Source organism: Pleurodeles waltl, chromosome 1_1, assembly GCF_031143425.1.
Source record: "Pleurodeles waltl isolate 20211129_DDA chromosome 1_1, aPleWal1.hap1.20221129, whole genome shotgun sequence".
NCBI classification, from domain to species: domain Eukaryota; kingdom Metazoa; phylum Chordata; class Amphibia; order Caudata; family Salamandridae; genus Pleurodeles; species Pleurodeles waltl.
In genome coordinates this window covers 449,446,132-449,471,215 of record NC_090436.1, presented here as the reverse complement: position 1 = coordinate 449,471,215, position 25,084 = coordinate 449,446,132, and positions in this window count along the sequence as shown.

The following is a 25,084-nucleotide window of genomic DNA, read 5'->3' as shown; positions in this document are numbered from 1 at the left end:
TACACACAGGTTACTCAGTATTCTGCAACATAAGCAGAAGTCAGGAAACACGTTATTACACCAAAGCACTTGTCATAAGAATATCATAAAATGCCCATAGTAGGAACATTAGGAAACATATGGCAAGTTAGAAAAAACATATTAGCAAGCATGTCCATAAAAGGAACATTTGCATATGTACACAAAAACATCATAAAACAGGTAGGCAACACATAATAATTCACCAAGTCTTTAGAAAGAACTTTAGATTATATATTTGGACCCCTTTTAGGGAGTACCTGTTTTGATGATAAAGGCACCTCCAGTGCCTGAGAAACGAAGAAGGTGAAAAATGGGGTCCCCAGCGCTCCTGTGTGCAAAATGGGGCCTCCTGTGAGCACTTGGGACCGAGAGGGGTGGCACACACCCTCTCAGTATTCCTGATGGGCCCCTCCTGGGACCCATGATCACTGGGGCCCTCCCCGGGCCTCAACAGGCCCTCAGGAAGGGGGGGGGGCAATGTCCACGAGACAAGGGGAAAAGGAGGGGGGGCACCATGCACCCCCCTCTGATTTTGTAACGGGCCCCTCCAGGGGCCCGTGATGTCTTAGAGTCTCCCCCTGGCCTGTCCTGGCCCTTGACAGCGGGGGAGACAATAAATATCAATACTGGCCCGCACGGGCCCACACAAGGAAGCTGGCGGCGCAGGGGAACCTCCAGCGGGGTTCCCACCCCACCCGCAGCCTCCTTCAGCACATCCGGAGTGTCGGAGGAGCAGGGGGAGCCTACGGTGAGGCTTCCCTTCCCCCTTCCTCGTCGGAAAGAATCACAGGGGGCCTGGGGGCGAGGGAGCCTCCGATGAGGCTTCCTTCCCTACCCACGGCTCCCGCAGCACTCAGCGGCACGTCCGGCTGTTGGAAAGGAGGCCAGCACCAAAGTCGGTGCCTGCCAGTGCCCCGGGGGCGCTCTACGGAGCGCGCTTCACCCTGGGGGCATGACAGGAGCGCTGGTGCTCCAAGTTTGGCAAGAAATGGATTCTTCTGGTGCTCCGGGGGCACAAAGCTGTGCGCTCACTCGCTCGGTACTACAACTTCCCCCGGGCTGCTGCGGTGATTTCTTTGTCAGCAGAGCGCTTTCAAGCGCCAGAACGGATACAAGAAAAAGCGCTCCACTTGTGCACAGCGCTATTTTAGCAAAGCACCCTCCAGGCGCTATAAAGTAAAATAAGGAGCAATCCTCGCACTGTCGATGGATGCAGGGGTCCGGGGCTTCAGCACTCTGCCCCTGGGGAGTAAAGTTCCAGAAAAAGGCCCACAGGTGAAGGGGCCCAGCAACAGGCCAGCACAAAAGAGGGTGCAGCAAGTGGCAAGTCCTTTACAGTAACCAAGCAATTCACAGGTCAGCAGAGCAGCAGCAGTCCATGGTGGTCCCTGGTGAGTCCTTCCAGCATTTCTGTGTCCAGTTCCAAGGTGTTTCAAGAGTCTCCAAATTGTGGGGAAAATTCCCCTATACTTATACTCAGTCCTTACAATGTTTTGCAATGGTAGGGAGAGGAAGTTCCAGACAGTTACAACTGGTTCTGGGACTGCCCCCTCTCTCCTTTCAGCACAGGCTCCAAACATCAGTGGGGGGTTAACAACCCTATTGTGTGAGGCCAGGGCACAGCCTTTACAAATGTAGGTATGCCCTGCCTCTCCCTTCTCTCAGCCCAGGAAGACTATTCAGTATGCAGATGCACCTCTGTGACACCTCCACCCACCCTGTGTTCAGGCTGTCTGAAAAGTATGCACAAAGCCCCAACTGTCACTCTGCCCAGACGTGGATTGGAGTCAAGCTGCAACACACCAGTCATAAGCACAGATAAATGTGCACTTTCTAGAAGTGGCATTTCTGTGATAGTTCTCTGACCTCGTTGTCAGGCCAGGACGCTCCCCCCGCCGCGCAGCGCACCCTGCAGGTGCCCTGTCCCCTGATTGCCGCTGCTGCCCCTGTTCGAGGCCCTCCTCCACCCGCAGGCCCTCACCTGCGCCTCATCCCTGGTGGCCCAGTGGTGGGCAGTGAGGTTTGCTTCTGTCGTGTGTCTGTTTTCTGTTTTTGTTTTGTTTTCTCCTTGTTTGTCTCCTCGTTACTGTCTCTGTTGTGGTACTATTGTTACTGTCCCTGTTGTGCCCACTGTGTCCATTAGTTTTTGTACTCTGTATCTGTAATTTGTATCTCTGTTCCTCTATTACTCTATTGTTTACTGTTTTGGTCTCATCTGTGCGCTTGACCCCGCGCGTCTCTCTCCTCCTCTGACCCCCCCCAACCCCCAATCCATCGCCATCCGCCCGCTTACCTGTTTTTTTACTCTTCTGTACTCCTCCTGCCCTCCCACCTCCCCCCCCAGTTCCCCAGCGTTATTTTTCAACCCCCCTCCACCCTCGCCGCTCCCTCGCCCGTTTTTTCCCACCGCTTCGGCCCCGCCCCCTCCCGCCCCCAGCTCCTCCTCCCTCCCTCCACCCCCTCTTAATGCAGGTCGCTGCGCGACAAGGGTGCGTTCTCTGACCTCGTTGTCAGGCCAGGACGCTCCCCCCACCGCGCAGCGCACCCTGCAGGTGCCCTGTCCCTTGATTGCCTCTGCTGCCCCTGTTCGAGGCCCTCCTCCACCCGCAGGCCCTCGCCTGCGCCTCATCCCTGGAGGCCCAGTGGTGGGCAGTAAGGTTTGCTTCTGTCGTGTGTCTGTTTTCTGTTTTTCTTTTGTTTTCTCCTTGTTTGTCTCCTCGTTACTGTCTCTGTTGTGGTGCTATTGTTACTGTCCCTGTTGTGCCCACTGTGTCCATTAGTTTTTGTACTCTGTATCTGTAATTTGTATCTCTGTTCCTCTATTACTCTATTGTTTACTGTTTTGGTCTCATCTGTGCGCTTGACCCCGCGCGTCTCTCTCCTCCTCTGACCCCCCCACCCCCAATCCATCACCATCCGCCCGCTTACCTGTTTTTTTACTCTTCTGTACTCCCCCTGCCCTCCCACCTCCCCCTCCCCTCTAGTCCCACAGCGTTATTTTTCAACCCCCCTCCACCCTCGCCGCTCCCTCGCCCGTTTTTTCCAGCCGCTGCGGCCCCGCCCCCCTCCCGCCACCAGCTCCTCCTCCCTCCCTCCACCCCCTCTTAATGCAGGTCACTGCGTGAGGAGGGTGCATTCTCTGACCTCGTTGTCAGGCCAGGACGCTCCCCCCGCCGCGCAGCGCACCCTGCAGATGTCCTGTCCCCTGATTGCCGCTGCTGCCCCTGTTCGAGGCCCTCCTCCACCCGCAGGCCCTTGCCTGCGCCTCATCCCTGGTGGCCCAGTGGTGGGCAGTAAGGTTTGCTTCTGTCATGTGTCTGTTTTCTGTTTTTGTTTTGTTTTCTCCTTGTTTGTCTCCTCGTTACTGTCTCTGTTGTGGTGCTATTGTTACTGTCCCTGTTGTGCCCACTGTGTCCATTAGTTTTTGTACTCTGTATCTGTAATTTGTATCTCTGTTCCTCTATTACTCTATTGTTTACTGTTTTGGTCTCATCTGTGCGCTTGACCCCGCGCGTCTCTCTCCTCCTCTGACCCCCCCCCACCCCCAATCCATTGCCATCCGCCTGCTTACCTGTTTTTTTACTCTTCTGTACTCCCCCTGCCCTCCCACCTCCCCCTCCCCTCTAGTTCCCCAGCGTCATTTTTCAACCCCCCTCCACCCTCGCCGCTCCCTCGCCCGTTTTTTCCCGCCGCTTCGGCCCCACCCCCCTCCCGCCTCCAGCTCCTCCTCCCTCCCCCAGCTCCTCCTCCCTCCCTCCACCCCCTCTTAATGCAGGTTGCTGCGCGACTGCGCAGAGGGTGCGCCGGAGGCGCGCCAGTGGCAAGCCCGTCTGCGCCCGTCCGCGCCCGGACCGCGCCCAGTGCCAGAACCCCTGGTCCTCGCCCGCCGCTCCTCACCCTGCCCAGGCTAAGCTACGACGCTACGTCCCTCCACGCACTCAACAACGGCCGAAACCAAAACCAACACTGCTACCAAGCCGCACCGAAGTACACCCATGGCCCGTTCACCTGCCGCACCTGCCACTTCGCCTGCAACCGAACCTCCAAACCAACGACCACCAGACCGAACCTCCTCCGCTGCATACTCCTCAACACCCGCTCCGCACGAAAACACGCCGTAGAACTCTGGGACCTGCTCGACAGCACTGCCCCGGACGTAGCCTTCCTGACCGAGACATGGTGGAACAAATCTTCCGCGCCAGACATCGCCATCGCCATCCCAGACGGGTACAAGATCTCCCGCAGGGACCGCACCAACGGCTACGGAGGAGGACTCGCCATCATCCACAAAATCTTCCCTCAAGGTCACCACCCACACCGACGACCATTTCAACACCGCAGAGCTTCTACACTTCCGGATCCACACCAACGCCCGTAACTTGAGATTCATCCTCGACTCCGCACTCTCCATGGACAGACAAGTAAACGCCATCACCTCCTCCTGCTACAACACCCTCCGCACCCTCTGCAGGATCTACAAGTGGATCCCGACCGACACCAGGAAGACAGTAACCCACGCCCTCGTCAGCAGCAGACTGGACTACGGCAACGCACTCTATGCAGGAATCCCAGCGAAACACCTACAACGCCTCCAACGCATCCAAAACGCCTCAGCCCGACTCATCACCAACGCACCCCGCCACAGCCACATCACCCCACACCTCAGAGGACTCCACTGGCTCCCCGTCAACAAAAGGGTCACCTTCAAGCTCCTCACCCACGCACACAAGGCACTTCACAACGCCGGCCCCTCCTACCTCAACGACAGAATCAACTTCTACACTCCTACCCGCCAACTGCGCTCCGCGAGCCTCGCCCTCGCCAACGTCCCCCGCATCCAACGAACCACCTCCGGCGGCAGATCCTTCACCTACCTCGCCGCCAAGACCAGGAACACGCTCCCTACCTACCTCCGACAGACCCAAGACCTACTCGCCTTCAGAAGACTACTCAAGACATGGCTCTTCGAGCAGTAGCAATCCTCCCCTCCCCCCCCAGCGCCTTGGAACCCTAACGGGTAAGTAGTGCGCTCTATAAATATCTGTGATTGATTGATTGATTGATATTAATAAAAAATACACCCACACCAGTAAGCAGCATTTATTATCACCATCATAACCATACCAAACACACCTTGGCTACCTCTCATAAATCAGACAATACCCCTTACACATAAGGCAGGGCATTTCTAATGCAATCCTATGAGAAGGCACCACTCACAGCAGTGAGACACCAAGTTAGGCTGTTTGTCACTACCAGGACAGGCCACGCAACCTGGCACATGTCCTGCCTTTCTACATACATGGCACCCTGCCCATAGGGCTAGCAAGGGCATACCTTAGGGCTGACTTACATGTAGTAAAAGGGGAGTTCTGGGCCTGGCATGTAAGTTTAGATGCCAGGTCCCTGTGGCAGAAAACTGAGCACACAGGCCCAGCACTAGCAGGCCTGAGGCAGGTTAAAAAGTCTACTTCAGTGGGTGGCGTAAGCAGCGCTGCAGGCCCACTAGTAGTATTTAATTTACAGGCCCTGGGTATAGAGGTACCACTTGTACAAGGGACTTATAGGTAAATTAAATATGCCAATTAGGTATAAGCCAATCATACCAACTTTAGATGGGAGAGCACCTGCACTTTAGCACTGGTCAGCAGTGATAAAGTGCTCAGAGTCCTAGAGCTAACAGCGAGAGGTCAGAAAAACCAGGAGGAAGGAGGCAAAAAGACTGGGGATGACCCTGCGTAAGGCAAAAAGTCCAACAGGGAGTTTCTTGGTCCTTCAGTTCAGGGCAGTCCTCTGAGGCTTCAGAGGTCACTGGTCCCTGTCGGATGCGTCGCTGTGCAGGTTCTTTGAGTCTGGAGACAGGCCGGTAGGGCTGGGGCAAAGTCAGTTGTCGTCTCAGTCATCTTTGCAGGGCTTTGAGGTCAGCAGTCCTTCTTTGAATAGGTTGCAGGAATCTCATTTCCTGGGTTCTGGGTCACCCGTAATACTCAATTTAGGGGTGTGTTTAGGTCGGGGGCAGTAGCCAATAGCTACTGTCCTGGGGGGTGGCTACACCCTCTTTGTGCCTCCTCAGGGAGGGGGGAACATCCCTATTCCTATTGGGGGAATCCTCCAAAACCAAAATGGAAGATTTCTAAAGGCAGGGGTCACCTCAGCTGGGGCAGGCATCACCACTAGCAGGAGTGCTCTGTGGCATTGTAACACGAAGCCTGAGCCTTTGAGGCTCACTGCTAGGTGTTACAGTTCCTGCAGGGGGGAGGTGTTAAGCACCTCCACCAAGTGCAGGCGTTGTTTCTGGCCTCAGAGCACAAAGGCTCTCACCCCAGGGGGTCAGAAACTCGTCTCAGTGGCAGGCTGGTGCAGACCAGTCAGTCCTGCACTAAAGGATTGGGTAAAATACAGGGGGCATCTTCTAAGATGCCCTCTGTGTGCATTTTATAATAAATCCAACACTGGCATCAGTGTGTGTGTATTATTCTGAGAAGTATGATACCAAACTTCCCAGTATTCAGTGTAGCCATTATGGAGCTGTGGAGTTCATTTTGACAAACTCCCAGACCATATACTTAATATGTCCACACTGTACTTACAATGTCTAAGAATAGACTCAGACACTGTAGGGGCATATTGCTCATGCAGCTATGCCCTCACCTGTGGTGTAGTGCACCCTGCCTTAGGGCTGTTAGGCCGGCTAGAGGGGTGACTTACCTATGCCACAGGCAGTATTTTGTGGGCATGGCATCCTGAGGGGGATGCCATGTCGACTTTGCCTTCTTCTCCCCACCAACACACACAATGTGCAATGGCAGTGTGCATGTGTTAGGTGAGAGGTCCCTTAGGGTGTCACAACAAATGCTGCAGCCCTTTGAGAACTTTCTTGGTCACAGGGCCCTTGGTACCACTGGTACCTTTTACAAGGGACTTAACTGTGTGCCAATTGTGGAAAAAATGGTACATTTTTAGAGAAAGAACACTGGTGCTGGGGCCTGGTAAGCAGGGTCCCGGCACACTTCTCAGTCAAGTCAGCATCAATATCAGGCAAAAAGTGGGGGGTAACTGCAACAGGGAGCCATTTTCCTACAGTCACTATACCTCATGACTCGAAATACTTTTTAAAGAAAAACAACTTTTAACATTTCTGGATCCAACACTTGTTGGCATAAGTGTGCAAAGCATGTGTTTCTACAGCACTGTAGGCCACAAACAGATGCTTACTGGTTAAGTAACATTTTCCTTTTGTATACCTTATAACTCAATGTATCATGGCGAATCAGGGCAAGCTACATGTCTCGCAGTGTGCACTCAGAGTCTGTGATCAACAGGATTAGGTACCCAATTACCCATGGTCGGTACCTCCCGAGACATTGCTGAGTCACAGAAAAATAATATAAACTAGTTGCAACAACTCGTAGAATATTACAGTTTATTCCGCCCCAACGCAATGGCAGTCAGAAAGCAATATTGCATGAGTGTTCATGGCATTATCCTATATCATCGAGGTTGCTTCAGGATGAGACAATGGGAGTATTTTCACTAATGAAATAGTTGTGTGCTTCCTCCAGTGATGAAAACATTTGTGGTTTGCTGTTGTGGATGTCAGAATCTAGCCAGGTAAAACATGACCGATTGAGCATCAAGTTTGCACAGTTTCCTTTTGGTCGAGAAAAATTCCCTTGTAGCCTTCTGGACTGCATGTGTGAAGTCTGGGAAAAAAAGGAGATAGTAGCATTCTCATGTTGGAGTAGTGTTTTGTCTCTTGCCATATTCAGGATAGTGTGTATCTTTATAATGTAGGAGCTTGACCGTTATTGGACATGGTGGAGCACCTGGCACAAATTTTGGGGCCAGCAAGGCTTGAGCCCGCTCAACTGTAAACATGGAGGAAAGACTGTCATGGCAGAAGATGCCGATGAGGATAGATTCTGCATAATCATACGCACATCTCATATTCACTGACTTGGAAATCTCTATAATCCTCATATTGCTCCTGTGGGATCGAGCTCCCAGGTCTTCATTTATAGCCTTCATTGTTTCGAGGTCTATCTTCAAATTTTTGAGGGATTTTCCCTGTTGGTCGGCAGTGTTTTCGATATCTGAAATGTGGCATTCGGCCATGTCAATATGCTTCTGCTGCCTTTCTAGGAGTCTTATAAGCATGTGCATTTTAGTGTCAATAGCTGTCCCTAAGTGCTTTTACATCATCTTCGGGCGCCATGGTTGATGTAGCTGTTTCTGTTGCAGAAGACTCCCTTGCTACTGGGCCCTAGTTCTGGTCGCGCTCTTATGACTTGGCGCTCTTTCTATTCACTTCAAACGTGAGTTTGGGCTGTTTTCCATCTGATTTGCCCATTTTACTTAAGTTTGGATACAACACGTTGTTATAGCAAGCACCCAGCAGTAAGCAAGCCGAGTGCACAGCGCCCCAGAGCTATTCACTCAGTCCCTTGTGTGGATGGCAGGTCCTCACAAGTAAAGTAAAAGTCAAATCCTTGTGGGCCACAGGGTGCAAGAAATGCGGCATTCACACATGGATCTTCAAGTGCACAAGCGATAGTCATTCGCATAAATCAAAATCCTAAATCTTGGGATGAATATCCATCTGATGTTGGCAGTCTGAGGGGCCTGTACAGCTTGGAAGCTTATTTAGCGTTGCTAATACTGCTCTTCTGTTTTATCTTGAAACCTTTGCCTATAGCTACATTAGTCTCTGGCCCTCTGTTTCAAGGTTCTTTGAATTGTTTATCTCCTGCCTGAATGTTTTTTTTAGAACCAGTACACACATCCTTACCTCCAAAGGATTTTTTTGCATTTGTCTACCCATTTTTCGGCTTTTACTGTGAGCAAGTCCCACCACCTGAATCTCACTCACTGTAAATTCATGGTAATTAGACTAAAAGTGCAATCCGCCAGTATCTGCCTTTTAAGCTGCGCAGCTGGGGTAAGAGGCTTTGTACTAGTTACACGTGAACGTGTGCAGGCTGCATGTGGCAGGCTAAAGTCCTGCACAACACGGTATCTGTGCACAGGTAACCTGCTGCAAAAGGGGAATTGGTACTTACCTGGGTAGGCCATATAACTGGAGTGGCCATTTGTGGTGTAGGTCTGTAGTGTGAACTGAAGGTCTGCGGTGCTGACACTGTATTACACATTATACAGGGAAATCTGCATTAAAATACAGTTTTATGTCACTTTAGGTCTACAGGGTCCAGCGACGTACCAATCAAGGAGTAAACATGCAGTCCAAGTGCATAATTACAGTCCCTAACTTCAGATCTACACTCCATATGACACTTCAAGAATTGTCATATTTCCCTGGCTCAGTTCATAATCAAATTCCAACCCTTTGTCCCCAATGGGCCAAATTACTTAGACTGCTTCCCAGGAGGACGGTCAAGGGCCTCCTCTCCCAATATTGAAATTAACAATGCATGGCCCAGTTCATGGGAAAGGAAGTGATGGGGACGTAATTTGCATCAGTTAATTAGCAAGTCATGCTGCACCTTTGCTGAGACAGCTGAGGCCCACAGGAACAAAGTAGGAGGGCCAGACGCTTGGAGCCAACACAAGAGGGGCACACCTTTTGAAGGTTTGGTGGGCAGCAGTCAGGCAGCTATGCCAGCTATGGTTGAAGCTGATGCTGCGCTGTAGGGAGCCGGCAACGCATAAAATTGGACTCCGTGTTGCCCCAAACAAAAGTGTGCACCCAGTGAGCAGAGGCACCCCGAATTCACAGAGAAAAGGCTGCGGCATGAACCTATATGCTTCCAAAACAAAGAAAAATGTACCTGGCATGCAGCCATGTTGTGGGGAAAAATATTTATGCCGGAGGACATGGAGCGCCCCATCATCCCCTTCAAGTGCCATCAAATTAGCATAATTTCTCTTTGGTTCCCCAAGGAGGGCAGGGTCACACATAGAATTTCTAACGTGTGTTCGGGTGCCTGCTGAAGGGCAGCAGCCCCTCAGAAATGTCACCATGTATCTCCCAGGATATAGGGTGGTGCATGTCCAGGGGCGACTATCCCAGTTTCCAAGCTCTTTCTGAACCTGTGATTTTGTGCATGGATTTGGGGAGTGGACAGGGACAGGAACCTCTAATGGCTGGTCCTGCGACTGCGCTTTTGGCATAATCAAAGTAAAGGAAAGACTCTGAAGCACATGTTTCAAAACACAAATGCATTTTAGACAATTATGATGCTAGACTAAACCAAGTGCTATATCATTATGAATGATATTAACCCCTTCGCTGCCAGGCCTTTTCTCCCTCAAGTGCCAGGCCTTTTTTTTGGCTATTTGGAGCAGTTTGCGCTTGGGGCCTCAGAACGTTTTGCCTAGAGTTTGTGGGTTCTCCTGAAGGAGACCAAGAAATTAGCCAAAATACAGCAATTTTTTATTTTTTATTTTTTTCAATGGGAAATAAGGGCTGCAGAAAAGGCTTGTGGTTTTTTCCCTGAAAATGTCATCAACAAAGGGTTTGTGGTGCTAAAATCACCAGATTCCCTGCTTTCAGGAACAGGTAAACTTGAATCAAAAAACCCAATTTGTCAACAAAATTTTGGCATTTTACTAGGACGTACTCCATTTTTACTATTGTTTGTGCTCTCAGCCTCCTTCCAGTTAGTGACATAAATTGGTGTGAAACCGGTGCTGGATCCCAGAAAGCTAAACATTTCTGAAAAATAGACAAAATTCTGAATTCATCAAGGGGTAATTTGTGTAGCTCCTACAAGGTTTTACTACAGAAAATGACAGCTGAAATAAAAACAAATATTGAAATTGAGGTGAAAAAAACAGCAATTTTTCTCAACGTTTTAATAGTAACTTTTTCCTGCAATGTCAGATTTGTGAAAACAATACGTTACGTCTGCTGGACTCTTCTGGTTGTGGGGATATATAGGGCTTGTAGGTTCATCGAGAACCCTAAGTACCCAGAGCCAATAAATGAGCTGCACCTTGCAATGGGTTTTCATTCTTTGCCGGGTATACAGCAATTCATTTGCTGAAATATGAAGAGTGAAAAATAGGTATCAAGAAAACCTTTGTATTTACAAGATGGGCACAAGATAAGGTGTTGAGAAGCAGTGGTTATTTGCACATCTGTGAATTCCAGGGTGCCCATACTAGCATGTGAATTACAGGGCAATTCTCAAATAGACGTCTTTTTTAAACACTGTCTTACATTTGGAAGGAAAACATGTAGAGAAAGACAAGGGGCAATAATACTTGTTTTGGTATTAAGTGTTCCCCCAAGTCTCCCGATAAAATTGGTACCTCACTTGTGCGGGTAGGCCTAGCGCCCGTGACAGGAAATGCCTCAAAACACAACTTGGACACATCACATTTTAACTAAGAAAACAGACCTGTTTTTTAGCAAAGTGCCTAGCTGTGGAATTTTGGCGTCTAGCTCAGCTTGCACATAGGGAAACCTGGCAAACCTGCACATTTCTGAAAACTAGGCACCTAGGGTAATCCACAATGGGGTGACTTGTGGGGCTCTCACCAGGTTCTGTTACCCAGAATCGTTTGCAAACCTCAAAATGTAGCCAAAAAAAACACTTTTCCCCTCACATTTCGGTGACAGAAAGTTCTGGAATCTGAGAGGAGCCACAAATTTCCTTCCACCCAGAGTTCCCCCAAGTCTCCCGATAAAAATGGTACCTCACTTTTGTGGGTAGGCCTAGTGCCCGCAAAAGGAAATGCCCCAAAACACTATGTGGACACACCAAAATTATCAAATACTAAACTACCTGTTTTTGCGGGGGGACCTGTGTTTTTGGTCCTGGGCACAGCAGCCATATAGGGAAACCTACCAAACCCAAACATTTCTGAAAACTAGACACCCGAGGGAATCCAGGGAGGTGTGACTTGCGAGGATCCCCCAATGTTTTCTTACCCAGAATCCTCAGCAAACCTCAAATGTAGCTAAAACAATATATCACATTTTCCCACATTTCTGTGTGGGATCACCGCAACAGGACACATTTCCTACCACCCAACGTTCCCTTCAGTCTTCCAATAAAAATGATACCTCACTTGTGTAGGTGGGCCAAGTGCTTGTGACAGGGAAGAGCCAAAAACATGTCGAAATTGAGGGGGAACCAAAGCGGGCCCAAAAGGGCACTTAGAAAAAAAAAAAAATTAGGATTACAAGTGCGCAGAATTTTTACCGGTATAGATGAGACAATGCTGGGTGGGAGACATTTGTGGATTCCTGCGAATTCCCGAAGATTCCATCACAAAAATGTGGGAGGTTTCTAGGGCACTGTGGGTAAGAAAATGGTGCGGGATGCATGGGAAGCACACCACCCTGGACTCACCCAGATGTTTAATTTTCAGATGTGTCTAGGTCTTGTGGATTTTTCCACATGGCAGCGTCCCAAAGTCCAAAAAGTGTAGCCCTCACCGTTCCAAGTGGGACGATTTTGAGAGTTAGCCATGCGCTAATGGCCCAAATGTAAAACCAAAACCCAAAATAATCAAATGTCCTCTTGCTTGCCGTGGGATAAGATGTTTTAGTGTGCGGGGGGAAGAGCTGAAGGACTGTTACCCTCTTCAGTTGGGGTGGGGGTATAACCATGCCCCTAATGGTTGGTAGCCACCACCACACTATTTTTTAAAAAAATTCCCTGGCATCCAGTAGACTTTCTGCCCCCCCGGGGTGTGGATCAGGGGTAATTGCCCCATCTGCCCACTGGTAGGTAGAACGACTTTGGCCCCATTTATTTGGGGTGGGGGTATGGCCAACAGTAATGTGCACCCTTGGGGAGCAACCCTTGCCCAAGAGGCTGCCCGCAAAACAAAACACACACATACACACACACACACACACCAATCCCAGGTGCCTAAGTGGTTTCTGCCCCCCCCGGGGTCAGATCTGCCTAATAGAAATAGGCTGATCTGCCCCCGGGGAGGGGGGGCAAAAATGGCCTAAAATCAATATGGATCCCCGCCTCCTCCACCCCCCCTTAATTAATAAAGGCCAATCTGCCCCCGGGGGGGTCAGAAAGGGCCTAGTAAAAAGAAATAGCCCCTTGGGGAGCGATCCTTGCTTAAGGGGTTACCCCCCATAACAATATAAATAAAAAATCCCTGGTGTCTAGTGGCTTCTGCCCCCCTCCCCCTTGGGGGCAGCTCAGCCTAATTAATATAGGCTGATCTGCCCCCCGGGGGGGCAGAAAAGGCCTAATAAATAATTGTCCCCGGAGAGCGACCCTTGCCTAAGGGGTCACTCCCCTTATCAATATAAATACATTTTAAAAAAAAATCCCTGGTGTCTAGTGGCTTCTGCCCCCAACCCTGGTGGCAAATCGGTCTAATTAATATAAGCTGATCTGCCCCCGGGGGGGCAGAAAAGGCCTAATAAAATAATTGCCCCCCTGGGAGTGACCCTTGCCTAAGGGGTCACTCCCCTTATCAATATATATGTTAAAGAAAAAAATCCCTGGTGCCTAATGGCTTCTGCCCCCCTGGGCAGATTGGCCAAATTAAGGTCGAACTGTCCCCCGGAGGGGCAGAAATGGCCTTAAATAAAATGCCCCCCTGGGGGAGCGGCCCTTGCCAAAGGGGCCGCTCCCCTTATGACAATTAAAAAAAAAAAATCTCTGTTGTCTAGTGGCTTCCTGCAACCCGATCGCATAGAATGCATAGAGAGATATGAAAAGGGAAGGTAAAGCCTTTCCTTCCCTTTTCATGCCTCTCTGCCTCCCGTGCCCCCCGTACAGAGAAGAAACTCATTTTCTCCTCGGTCACGCTGGAAGCATTGCTTCCAGTGCGACGGGATTTTAACTCTGATGAGGTCTGCGCGCCTTGATGTCCTGACGTCATCAGACATCACTGGGGGCGTGGTCAGGGCGGAAGGGGAAGCAATTCCCCTCCCAACCCTGACCTGCGAGGGTGGAGGGCCGGTCCCAGGATGTAATGGTTATGTCTGTGGCGCCTTAGCGCCGCAGCCACGGACTTAACCATTACATCATTGGCAGAGAGGGAGTTAATGTTAGTCAGAGCTCCAGGTATTTCTTTGGTGTTGTGATGGTGATGGCTGTATTTACTGATGGTGACACCCTGACAAAAGGCAGTAGGCTTGCCTTACCTATAATAATACCCATCATATTGTGATGTTGAAACTATTAAAGGTGGTGGGGTGGGGTTATTGTGGTTAAAGGGTTCAGGACCCACTTGGGTGGAGGGTAACTTGAAATGAGGGTGTCACCACAGGTATTTCCATCTACCAGATTGGATACATTTGTTATTTATGGCATAGTATTTAGGGTGTGTGTGTGTGTGTGTGTGGTAAAAGTACTTTTCTTTTCTAAAAGTAAAACCACTGACTTCCTGAGAGTGCTTGTTGCACACAAGAGAGCTAGAGATACCAGCCCACACCACCTCCGCTGAGAAGGCCGTGGACCAGTGGGGTAACGAAACTTGAGCGGACCTCCCTGCAAAGTACATAAAGGGTCCCCCTTCCGAACTCATCCGGAGCACTCAGGCCAGGTTACTGTGCTGAGCGGGCCCCCTGGAGCTCGGACCACCCACACTACAGGGTCTGCGGGGGCCTTTGTTACACCCCTACCTTGGACTGTTTTGCTTCACTATCCTGAGAGCACCAAGTGCTACAGTAGGGTATTTTGTTCACAGTAAAAAGACATTTGCAGATGTATTACTTGTGAAGGGCTTGCATCCTTCTCAATTAATAACTGAATGTCTTACAAGGGTCATAATTTGTGCATCCCTCATGGGCAAGTTAGCTTCTCTCTTGATGGTGCGGTAACTCATTGGGCCAAAATAATAAACTTCTGCAGTTCGGTCTCCCTACCTGTGAAAAGCATAACTCTAGCACAGCAAAAGGATACCTTACTGCTAAAGGTGCATTTAAATGTTCATCAGATAAAGGATCTATATTTACACTGACATTGTTTCTAGAGTATTTAGATGGGTTTCAAAATAAATTCCCTCTGCCAAAGCCTTTGTCAGACAAAAGAGCAAAACGCCTTTCTGCCTCAGCTTTTTTCAGAATGCAAGGTTGTGCTTTGAGTGAAACCTTCCCTCCTGAAGTTTGCTACTTAGTTTCACATGGCTCACATGATGCTGATAGCATTCTTTATTCAACGTCCTCATCCTTTGCAGGTAAGGCTGCACATAGATGAGGAGAGTTTGAACAGTTTGGATCCCAGAAGAACTGTCTTCACATTCACAGAATTCAAGCTTTTAGCATGGATAACAACCCATTTATAAATCTTGAAGAAAGGCAGTTGAATGAGGCGGTCTACAAAATATAGCATTTCCTGGTGGCTTGTGTCGACTGGGAAACGTTGCTCTGAGGGAGATCACCACCCAAAGTGTTTTGTGTGTATTGCCCATTAAATGAGAGGTAAGAAAGCTACTTGAGCTCTCCTGCATGGGGTTCCAATTCAAACAGTTTGCATAGCCGCCATCTGGTCATCTCTGTATTGCTTTTCAAAGCATTACTGAGTTGAAGCTGATGATAAGGCCAGTCTCAATTTGGTAGTGGTCTACCAGTTCTTATTTCTGTAGTTCACAATAGTTGAATCCTCAGCACCCCTTCTTCTAAAGAGCGTAGGGGTTGGATCATATAAGGAATTTGCAGGGGCAAGCAGCCATAAGGACCACAAGTACCTTACCAGCAATAACATTCCATCTGATTGATGAAACAGCTCCTTAAAATTCGTTATTGCCATGCTGCTTCACCGCTGGAGAATGTGCTATATGAACAAGTTACTTACCTTTGGTAACGAGGTATCTGGTAGAGACTTAATCTAGCTGCAGATTCCTTACCTTAGAATTCCCTGACGTCTGGCGGCGTCATTCGGATCCGCGTGCGTCGTCAGCCGTCTATGACGTCACGGTTGTCTATATAGACGCCATCTCGGCGCGCGTACGTCAGTTCTTTTCCACAACTTCTCACGCCAGAAGCGTAGAGTCATGGAAGAACCAACCATTATGGATTTTAACTCTTTGACTGTTTGAAGTAAAAATTCTTTCATGCCTTTAAGAAAGGCAAAAATGCAAAGATCAAAAATATACATATGTACTCATAAATACATATATACAGATATGTATATCTACATAAGAAAAATATCCGCAGAGCGGGGAGGCTTGGGTGGGTGTAAGGAATGTTCAGCTAGATAGAGTCTCTACCAGATACCTTGTTACCTTGTCATCTGATAGAGACTTCTAACTGCAGCTTCCTTACCTTAGAATAGATACCCAAGCTATAACCCATGGAGGTGGGTCTGCAGGAGATGTTTACACCAGAAAGTCCTGCAAAACAGACCGGGCAAAATGCCCCTCTCTTCTCACCTGACTATCCAGGCAGTAGTTGTAGGAAGTTGGCTCTGTATGTACTATTTCAAAGTAAGAAATAGCATGCACAGAGTCCAAGGGCTCCCCTTAGAGGTAAGATAGTGGCAAAAAGAGATAATTCTAATGCTCTATTTTGTGGTTGTGCGGTCGAGCAGTAGGCTTATCAGAGGGTAGTGTTAAGCATTTGTTGTACACACACAGGCAATAAATAAGGAACACACACTCAAAGACAATTCCAGGCCAATAATAGCAGCTTTCCCCCTAGTAGAATGAGCTCTCAAGCCCTCAGGAGGCTGCTTCTTTGCCAAAGCATAGCAGATTTTTATACAGAGAACGACCCAGCGCAAAATGGATTGTTCCTGCACTGCCTGACCCTTCTTTGCACCAACGTACCCCACAAAGAGTTGGTCGTTGTAGGAGGCTGGACTGGCTTGTAGTGAGTACCAAGGGGTACTTGCACCTTGCACCAGGCCCAGTTATCCCTTATTAGTGTATAGGGTGTCTAGCAGCTTAGGCTGATAGATAATGGTAGCTTAGCAGAGCAGCTTAGGCTGAACTAGGAGACGTGTGAAGCTACTACAGTACCACTTAGTGTCATATGCACAATATCATAAGAAAACACAATACACAGTTATACTAAAAATAAAAGTACTTTATTTTTATGACAATATGCCAAAGTATCTTAGAGTGTACCCTCAGTGAGAGGATAGGAAATATACACAAGATATATATACACAATAGCAAAAATATGCAGTATAGTCTTAGAAAACAGTGCAAACAATGTATAGTTACAATAGGATGCAATGGGGAAACATAGGGATAGGGGCAACACAAACCATATACTCCAAAAGTGGAATGCGAACCACGAATGGACCCCAAACCTATGTGACCTTGTAGAGGGTCGCTGGGACTATTAGAAAATAGTGAGAGTTAGAAAAATACCCCTCCCCAAGACCCTGAAAAGTGAGTGCAAAGTGCACTAAAGTTCCCCTAAGGACAAAGAAGTCGTGTTAGAGGAATAATGCAGGAAAGACACAAACCAGCAATGCAACAACTGTGGATTTCCAATCTAGGGTACCTGTGGAACAAGGGGACCAAGTCCAAAAGTCACAAGCAAGTCGGAGATGGGCAGATGCCCAGGAAATGCCAGCTGCGGGTGCAAAGAAGCTTCTACTGGACAGAAGAAGCTGAGGTTTCTGCAGGAACAAAAAGGGCTAGAGACTTCCCCTTTGGTGGACGGATCCCTCTTGCCGTGGAGAGTCGTGCAGAAGTGTTTACCCGCCGAAAGAACGCCAAAAAGCTTTGCTAGCTGCAAATCGTGCGATTAGCGTTTTTGGACGCTGCTGAGGCCCAGGAGGGACCAGGAGGCGCAAATTAGACCAGCAGAGAGAGGGGACGTCGAGCAAGACAAGGAGCCCTCTCTGAAGCAGGTAGCACCCGGAGAAGTGCCAGAAACAGGCACTAAGAGGATGCGTGAAACGGTGCTCGCCGAAGTTGCACAAAGGAGTCCCACGTCGCCGGAGACCAACTTAGAAAGTCGTGCAATGCAGGTTAGAGTGCCGTGGACCCAGGCTTGGCTGTGCACAAAGGATTTCCGCCGGAAGTGCACAGGGGCCGGAGTAGCTGCAAAGTCACGGTTCCCAGCAATGCAGCCCAGCGAGGTGAGGCAAGGACTTACCTCCACCAAACTTGGACTGAAGAGTCACTGGACTGTGGGGGTCACTTGGACAGAGTTGCTGGATTCGAGGGACCTCGCTCGTCGTGCTGAGAGGAGACCCAAGGGACCGGTAATGCAGCTTTTTGGTGCCTGCGGTTGCAGGGGGAAGATTCCGTCGACCCACAGGAGATTTCTTCGGAGCTTCTGGTGCAGAGAGGAGGCAGACTACCCCCACAGCATGCACAAGCAGGAAAACAGTCGAGAAGGCGGCAGGATCAGCGTTACAGACTTGCAGTAGTCGTCTTTGCTACTATGTTGCAGGTTTGCAGGCTTCCAGCGCGGTCAGAAGTCGATTCCTTATCAGAAGGTGAAGAGAGAGATGCAGAGGAACTCGGATGAGCTCTTGCATTCGTTATCTGCCGTTTCCCCAGAGACAGAGACCCTAAATAGCCAGAAAAGAGGGTTTGGCTACCTAGGAGAGAGGATAGGCTAGCAACACCTGAAGGAGCCTATCACAAGGAGTCTCTGACGTCACCTGGTGGCACTGGCCACTCAGAGCAGTCCAGTGTGCCAGCAGCACCTTTGTTTCCAAGATGGCAGAGGTCTGGAGCACACTGGAGGAGCTCTGGACACCTCCCAGGGGAGGTGCAGGTCAGGGGAGTGGTCACTCCCCTCTCCTTTGTCCAGTTTCGCGCCAGAGCAGGGCTAAGGGGTCCCCTGAACCGGTGTAGACTGGCTTATGCAGAATTGGGCACATCTGTGCCCAACAAAGCATTTCCAGAGGCTGGGGGAGGCTACTCCTCCCCTGCCTTCACACCATTTTCCAAAGGGAGAGGGTGTAACACCCTCTCTCAGAGGAAGTTCTTTGTTCTGCCATCCTGGGCCAGGCCTGGCTGGACCCCAGGAGGGCAGATGCCTGTCTGAGGGGTTGGCAGCAGCAGCAGCTGCAGTGAAACCCCAGGAAGGGCAGTTTGGCAGTACCAGGGTCTGTGCTACAGACCACTGGGATCATGGGATTGTGCCAACTATGCCAGGATGGCATAGAGGGGGCAATTCCATGATCATAGACATGTTACATGGCCATATTCGGAGTTACCATTGTGAAGCTACATATAGGTAGTGACCTATATGTAGTGCACGCGTGTAATGGTGTCCCCGCACTCACAAAGTTCAGGGAATTGGCTCTGAAAAATGTGGGGGCACCTTGGCTAGTGCCAGGGTGCCCTCACACTAAGTAACTTTGCACCTAACCTTTACCAGGTAAAGGTTAGACATATAGGTGACTTATAAGTTACTTAAGTGCAGTGTAAAATGGCTGTGAAATAACGTGGACGTTATTTCACTCAGGCTGCAGTGGCAGGCCTGTGTAAGAATTGTCAGAGCTCCCTATGGGTGGCAAAAGAAATGCTGCAGCCCATAGGGATCTCCTGGAACCCCAATACCCTGGGTACCTCAGTACCATATACTAGGGAATTATAAGGGTGTTCCAGTAAGCCAATGTAAATTGGTAAAAATGGTCACAAGCCTGTTAGTGACAATTTGGAAAGAAATGAGAGAGCATAACCACTGAGGTTCTGATTAGCAGAGCCTCAGTGAGACAGTTAGTCACTACACAGGTAACACATTCAGGCACACTTATGAGCACTGGGGCCCTGGGTTACCAGGGTCCCAGTGACACATACAACTAAAACAACATATATACAGTGAAAAATGGGGGTAACATGCCAGGCAAGATGGTACTTTCCTACAGTCGTCCACCCGGAACTCTTTAGTGCTGTCAAGGTAGAACGATAACGCTCTTTTTGGGTCCAGCCGATGGAGACGCTCCTCTTCCTTAGAGGGATGCGGTGGTGCAAAGAAAGTGGGCAGGGTGATGTTTTGACCCAGATGGAAAGGGGTCACCACCTTGGGGTGGAAAGAGGCACGAGTTCTTAATACTACCTTGTCAGGATATATCGTGAGATACGGTGGCTTTGAAGATAAAGCCTGCAGCTCACTCACTCTCCTGGCAGATGTAATTGCCACCAAAAAGGCTGTCTTAATAGTAAGCAGCCGGAGAGGACAGTTATGCAAGGGCTCGAAGGGAGCACACATAAGGAAGGTAAGAACCAAATTAAGATCCCACTGGGGCATAACGAAAGGCACAGGCGGGAATAGATGCATAAGCCCTTTCAAAAACCTCTGTACTATAGGTGATTTAAACAGAGATGGTTGATTAGGCAACTGAAGAAAAGCCAATAAGGCTACAAGATAGCCCTTGAGAGTCCTTAAGGAGGAACCCTGTTGGGCGAGAGACAATATAAACAAAAGGATGTTAGATAGAGAAGAAGAAAGAGGATCAATAGATCTCTCTGTACAATATGAAACAAAACGTTTCCAACGGCAGGCGTAGATCGACTTAGTGGAGGGACGCCTGGCTGCCAGAATTACATCACAGACTTCGGGAGGGAGGTCATAAACCATCAACTGTCGTCACTCAATCTCCACGCATGAAGGCGCAGATTTGACAGGTTCGGGTGGAGAACCTTCCCCTGCTGCTGTGACAGAAGATCCACCCGAAGAGGCAACCTGATTGGAGGACCGATTCTCATTTTGAGAAGCTCTGGATACCAAACTCTCCGTGCCCAATACGGAGCCACTAGGATTACTTGGGCCCGGTCGTTCTTGATTTTCTTGAGAACTCTGGGCAGAAGTGGTATAGGTGGAAAGGCGTACAGGAGGCCTGAACTCCACTCACGCCGAAAAGCGCCGCCTAGCGATAGCCCCCTTGGAAACTCCAACGCGCAAAACTGCTGACATTGCGCGTTCTCTGCAGAGGCGAACAGATCTAACCAAGGCTTTCCCCACTGCTGAAAGAGTCCTTGCGCCACCTCCGGATGGAGACACCATTCGTGATCCTCTAAGCATTTTTGGCTGAGTTTGTCTGCTCTGGCGTTCAAAGAACCTGCCAGGTGTTGAACCACCAGGGTCATGCCCTGCTGTTCCAGCCATGTCCAGAGACGTAAAGCCTCTTGACAAAGGGTCCACGACCCCACCCCACCCTGCTTGTTGCAGTACCACATTGCGGTAGTGTTGTCCGTGAACACCTGCACCACCTTCCCTTTCACAACAAGAAGAAATGCTTTTAATGCTAGCCGGATCGCCCGAAGCTCCAGCAAGTTGATGTGGAGCCCTGATTCCGATGGAGACCAGTGACCTCTGATCTCCACCTCCCCCAGATGGCCGCCCCTTCCCAGAAGTGACGCATCTGTAACTACCGTTAGATCTGGTTGGGGAAGGGAGAGGGGTCTGCCTTTGACCGAATCGCAGTTCACTAACCACCACTGCAGATCTTTTGCAGTCCCCTCCGAGATCTGAACCATGTTGGCAAGATTTCCCTGATGCTGTGCCCATTGCTGTGCATGCTTGACCAACAGGATGCAGGAAGCCATGAGTCCCAGCAGCCTCAGAGTCTGTCTCACTGAAATCCAGGATAGAGGCCGGATCATCGGTATCATAACCTGAATATCCTGGACCCGATGTTCGGGAGGATAAGCCCGATACTGCACTGTGTCTAGAACAGCTCAGATGAAAGTGAGCTTCTGAGAGGGAGTCAGGTGTGTTCGGCACATTTATAGTGAACCTCAGCGAATGCAAGAGGTCTGCCGTCGTCTGGAGGTGGGTGATGAGAGCCTGGGGCGTAGAAGCTTTCAACAGCCAATCGTCCAGGTAGGGGAAGACTGAAATCCCTGACCTGCGCAGATGAGCTGCCACCACCGCCATCACCTTTGTGAACACCCAAGGGGCACTGGTGAGGCCGAAAGGAAGCACAGTAAACTGAACATGCTCGTAGCCCACCTTGAACCGCAGGTAACGCCTGTGAGCTGGCAGGATAGGAATGTGGAAATACGCATCCTGAAAATCCAACACTACCATCCAGTCTCCTTGGTCTAGGGCAGACAAAACCTGAGCAAGAGTGAGCATCTTGAATTTCTCCTTCTTGAGGAAGAGATTGACGTCCCTTAAATCCAAGATAGGGCGTAGGCCTTTGGTTTTTTTGGGAATCAGAAAGTAGCGGGAATAACAACCATTGCCCACTTCTGACATCGAGACTCTTTCTATGGCTCCCTTGGCCAAGAGAGCTGTAACTTCCTCGTGGAGCAAAGCTAGATGGTCCTCCATCAGCCATTCCTTTGTCGGAGGGATAGAAGGAGGGAAAGACTGGAAGGGAAGGGAGTAGCCCTTCCGTATGATCTGCAGGACCCATTTGTCCGTGGTGATGGAAAGCCAGTGAGGGGGATGAAAACGAATCCTCACTCCAACTGGACGGACATGATCCCGCAGAACCATACTAGGAGGGCTTGGGCGCAGTGGAGGGGGGCTGTGTGGCGGCCGACCTCTGGCCAGACCCTCTGGGTCTGATGGTACCACTACCACGTCTCTTCCGGGATGCTGTGAAGCCTGAGGACGGTGGCTGAACTGTGGATGGCGTGGTACCACGCCCCATCCGAAACCTCGAAAGGGACGAAAGACAGACTGTTGTCGTGCGGGCGCTGAAAGGCCCAAGGATCTGGCCGTGGCTCGAGGATCCTTGAACCTCTCAAGCGCAGAGTCTGCCTTTTCACCAAAAAGGTGAGAGCTATCAAAGGGCATGTCCATCAAGCTGAACTGGACATCCCCTGAGAAACCAGTGGAACGTAGCCAGGCATGGCGACATAGGGCCACTGAAGATGAAATCGCTCTGCCCAGCGAGTCGGTCATGTCCAAACCACACCGGATCGTAAACTTGGCAGCATCTCTCCCATCCTTGACAGCCTGGGTGAGAGTGTCCCGTACGCCCTCCGGGACCTGGGGCAGCACCTGTGCCACTGTATCCCATAAAGTATGGGAATAACGGCCCAATAGGCAAGAGGTGTTTACGGACCTCAATGCCAGGCTGGTGAAAGAAAACATCTTCTTCCCAAGGTGATCCAGCCTCTTGGATTCCCTATCCGGGGGAGCAGAAGGGAAGGCACCACGGGAAGTAGAGGCTTGGACAACCAAGCTCTCAGGAGTGGGGTGTTGTGTCAGGAAACTAGGGTCGCTGGGAGCGGGCCAATGGCAGCGGCTGACCGTCCTATTCACAGGAGCCCCTGTGCTGGGTTTGGACCACGTACCCAGAAGGACTTCTGTAACTGCCTCATTGAAGGGCAACATTGGCTCTGATGTTGTCACCCCCGGCTGAAGCACTTCTGTCAGGATATTCGTCCTGACTGGCACCGTAGGCAAATCTAGGTCCAAGACCTCAGCTGCCCTACACACCACCATAGCGAAAGAAGCACCCTCCTCCGTAGCCACATTAGGAGGAGAGAGCATACCAGTATCTGGAGACATGTCCAGTCCACTGGCCTCCCCTAGATCCTCATACCAGTCCTGTTGCAATCCAGATTCTAAAGGGTCCTCAGACCCCTCCCATTCCTCTCCTGCATCTGGCTGATCTAAATAATGCTCAGACAATGATCTGGGCCGAATTGGCTCCGTCAAAGTCGGAGTCGACGTCGCTCCGGCTCCAGATCATCTGGAATAAGGATGGGGCTGCCACCGGTGGGCATTAGTGGCGGAATCGTCAACGTCGGACCCGGCGCCGAAGGAGGTCGACTGTGAGAGACCGGCACCGGTCCGGATCCAGTATCGGATCCTGGGGTCCCCAACGGCACCGAGGCCGAAGCCACCGGCGTCGAATCCGAAGGGGCCCCTGCTGACCCCACGGGCCCAAAGACCCACCCGAGGGTGCAGCCCACTCAAAAACGAGACACATGGCCTTGTAAAACTCTTTTATTTGAGCGGGGTCGATCCGGTCCCCGGAAAGGGGGGAAGATGCGGAGTCGACCCTGGGGACGGCTCCGCAGAACCGCACTCGGAACGTCGACGTTCGCTAGACGCCTCGTCAGCCGACGGGCGTGGCGAAGACGAAGTCCGCTTGGACTTCTTCTTCTTGTGCCTCTTACCTTCGGATGACCTCAAATGCGAGGAAGAGGTCTTGGGCCTCCAGATGCAGTGCCGCGACCAACTCCTGCTGCGGGACCATGACCTCCGCTGAGTCGCGCCGACTGAAGATGAATGTCGGGCCGCAAGAAGCTTAAAGGATCTTTCCCTCAAGGCCTTCGGCGCCATGGTCTGACAGTCGGAGCACGAGGTGGAATCGTGGTCCTTCTCCAGGCACCAAAGACAAACACGGTGTGGATCCGTCACCGACACGGCTTGAATCCTGTCTTTCTCAAAGACATGACTTCAAACAGTCAAAAAAGCGTCGACAAACCGTCAAAGCAGGGTAGCTCTTTCCAAATCTGCGCTTAACCGGCACGGAAGGAAAAGAGCTGACGTACGCGCGCCGAGACACGTCTATATAGACAACCGTGACGTCATAGACGGCTCCAACGACGATGGCAAAGCACGCGGATCCGAACGACGCCACCCGACGGCTCATGCACAGGGTACTGCTCAGAAAAAACTCCGGATTCGAAGCAGGCGCCAGGGAATTCTAAGGTAAGGAAGCTGCAGCTAGAAGTCTCTATCAGATTTCATTGTTTTTAGGTTGAGCTTGCAAGCGCTTTGACCTGTTGCATGTATTGTGGGATTTTAACCACGCCCATCTCATGCCCATCACATTCATTCATTCTGGGGCTTGCCTTTCAAAAATCATTTGATGTAATTGATAAATACTTTGTTTGTCCCGCCTTGAGGCGCTTTTTTCACACCTTGCAGACTGCCCTTTACATGGGTTATTGCACAATTGCCAATATACTTCAGCGTGGGTGAACTATTTTTTCTTTTGTCTCTCCCCTTCAAGCTGCATGGCGGCCATGGTGCTCACAGAGCACACAGGCACAACAGTGTGAACTCAATCGGCAGTACTAGAATGCTGGTCACATTGTTCAGTTGCCAGATCAGAGTTATTTCTTGTGGCTCTCCCCTTAAAACACTTGAAATTGATAAATGCTTTACCTAAAACAGAAATCCTCAAAGCAAAAGTGTCTCTCCCGGCACAGAGGGAGAGCAAGATACTACAATATTCACTGCAGTCTGAAAACTCACCCATAATGCTTTGCAGGACAGTACCTTTCCAAA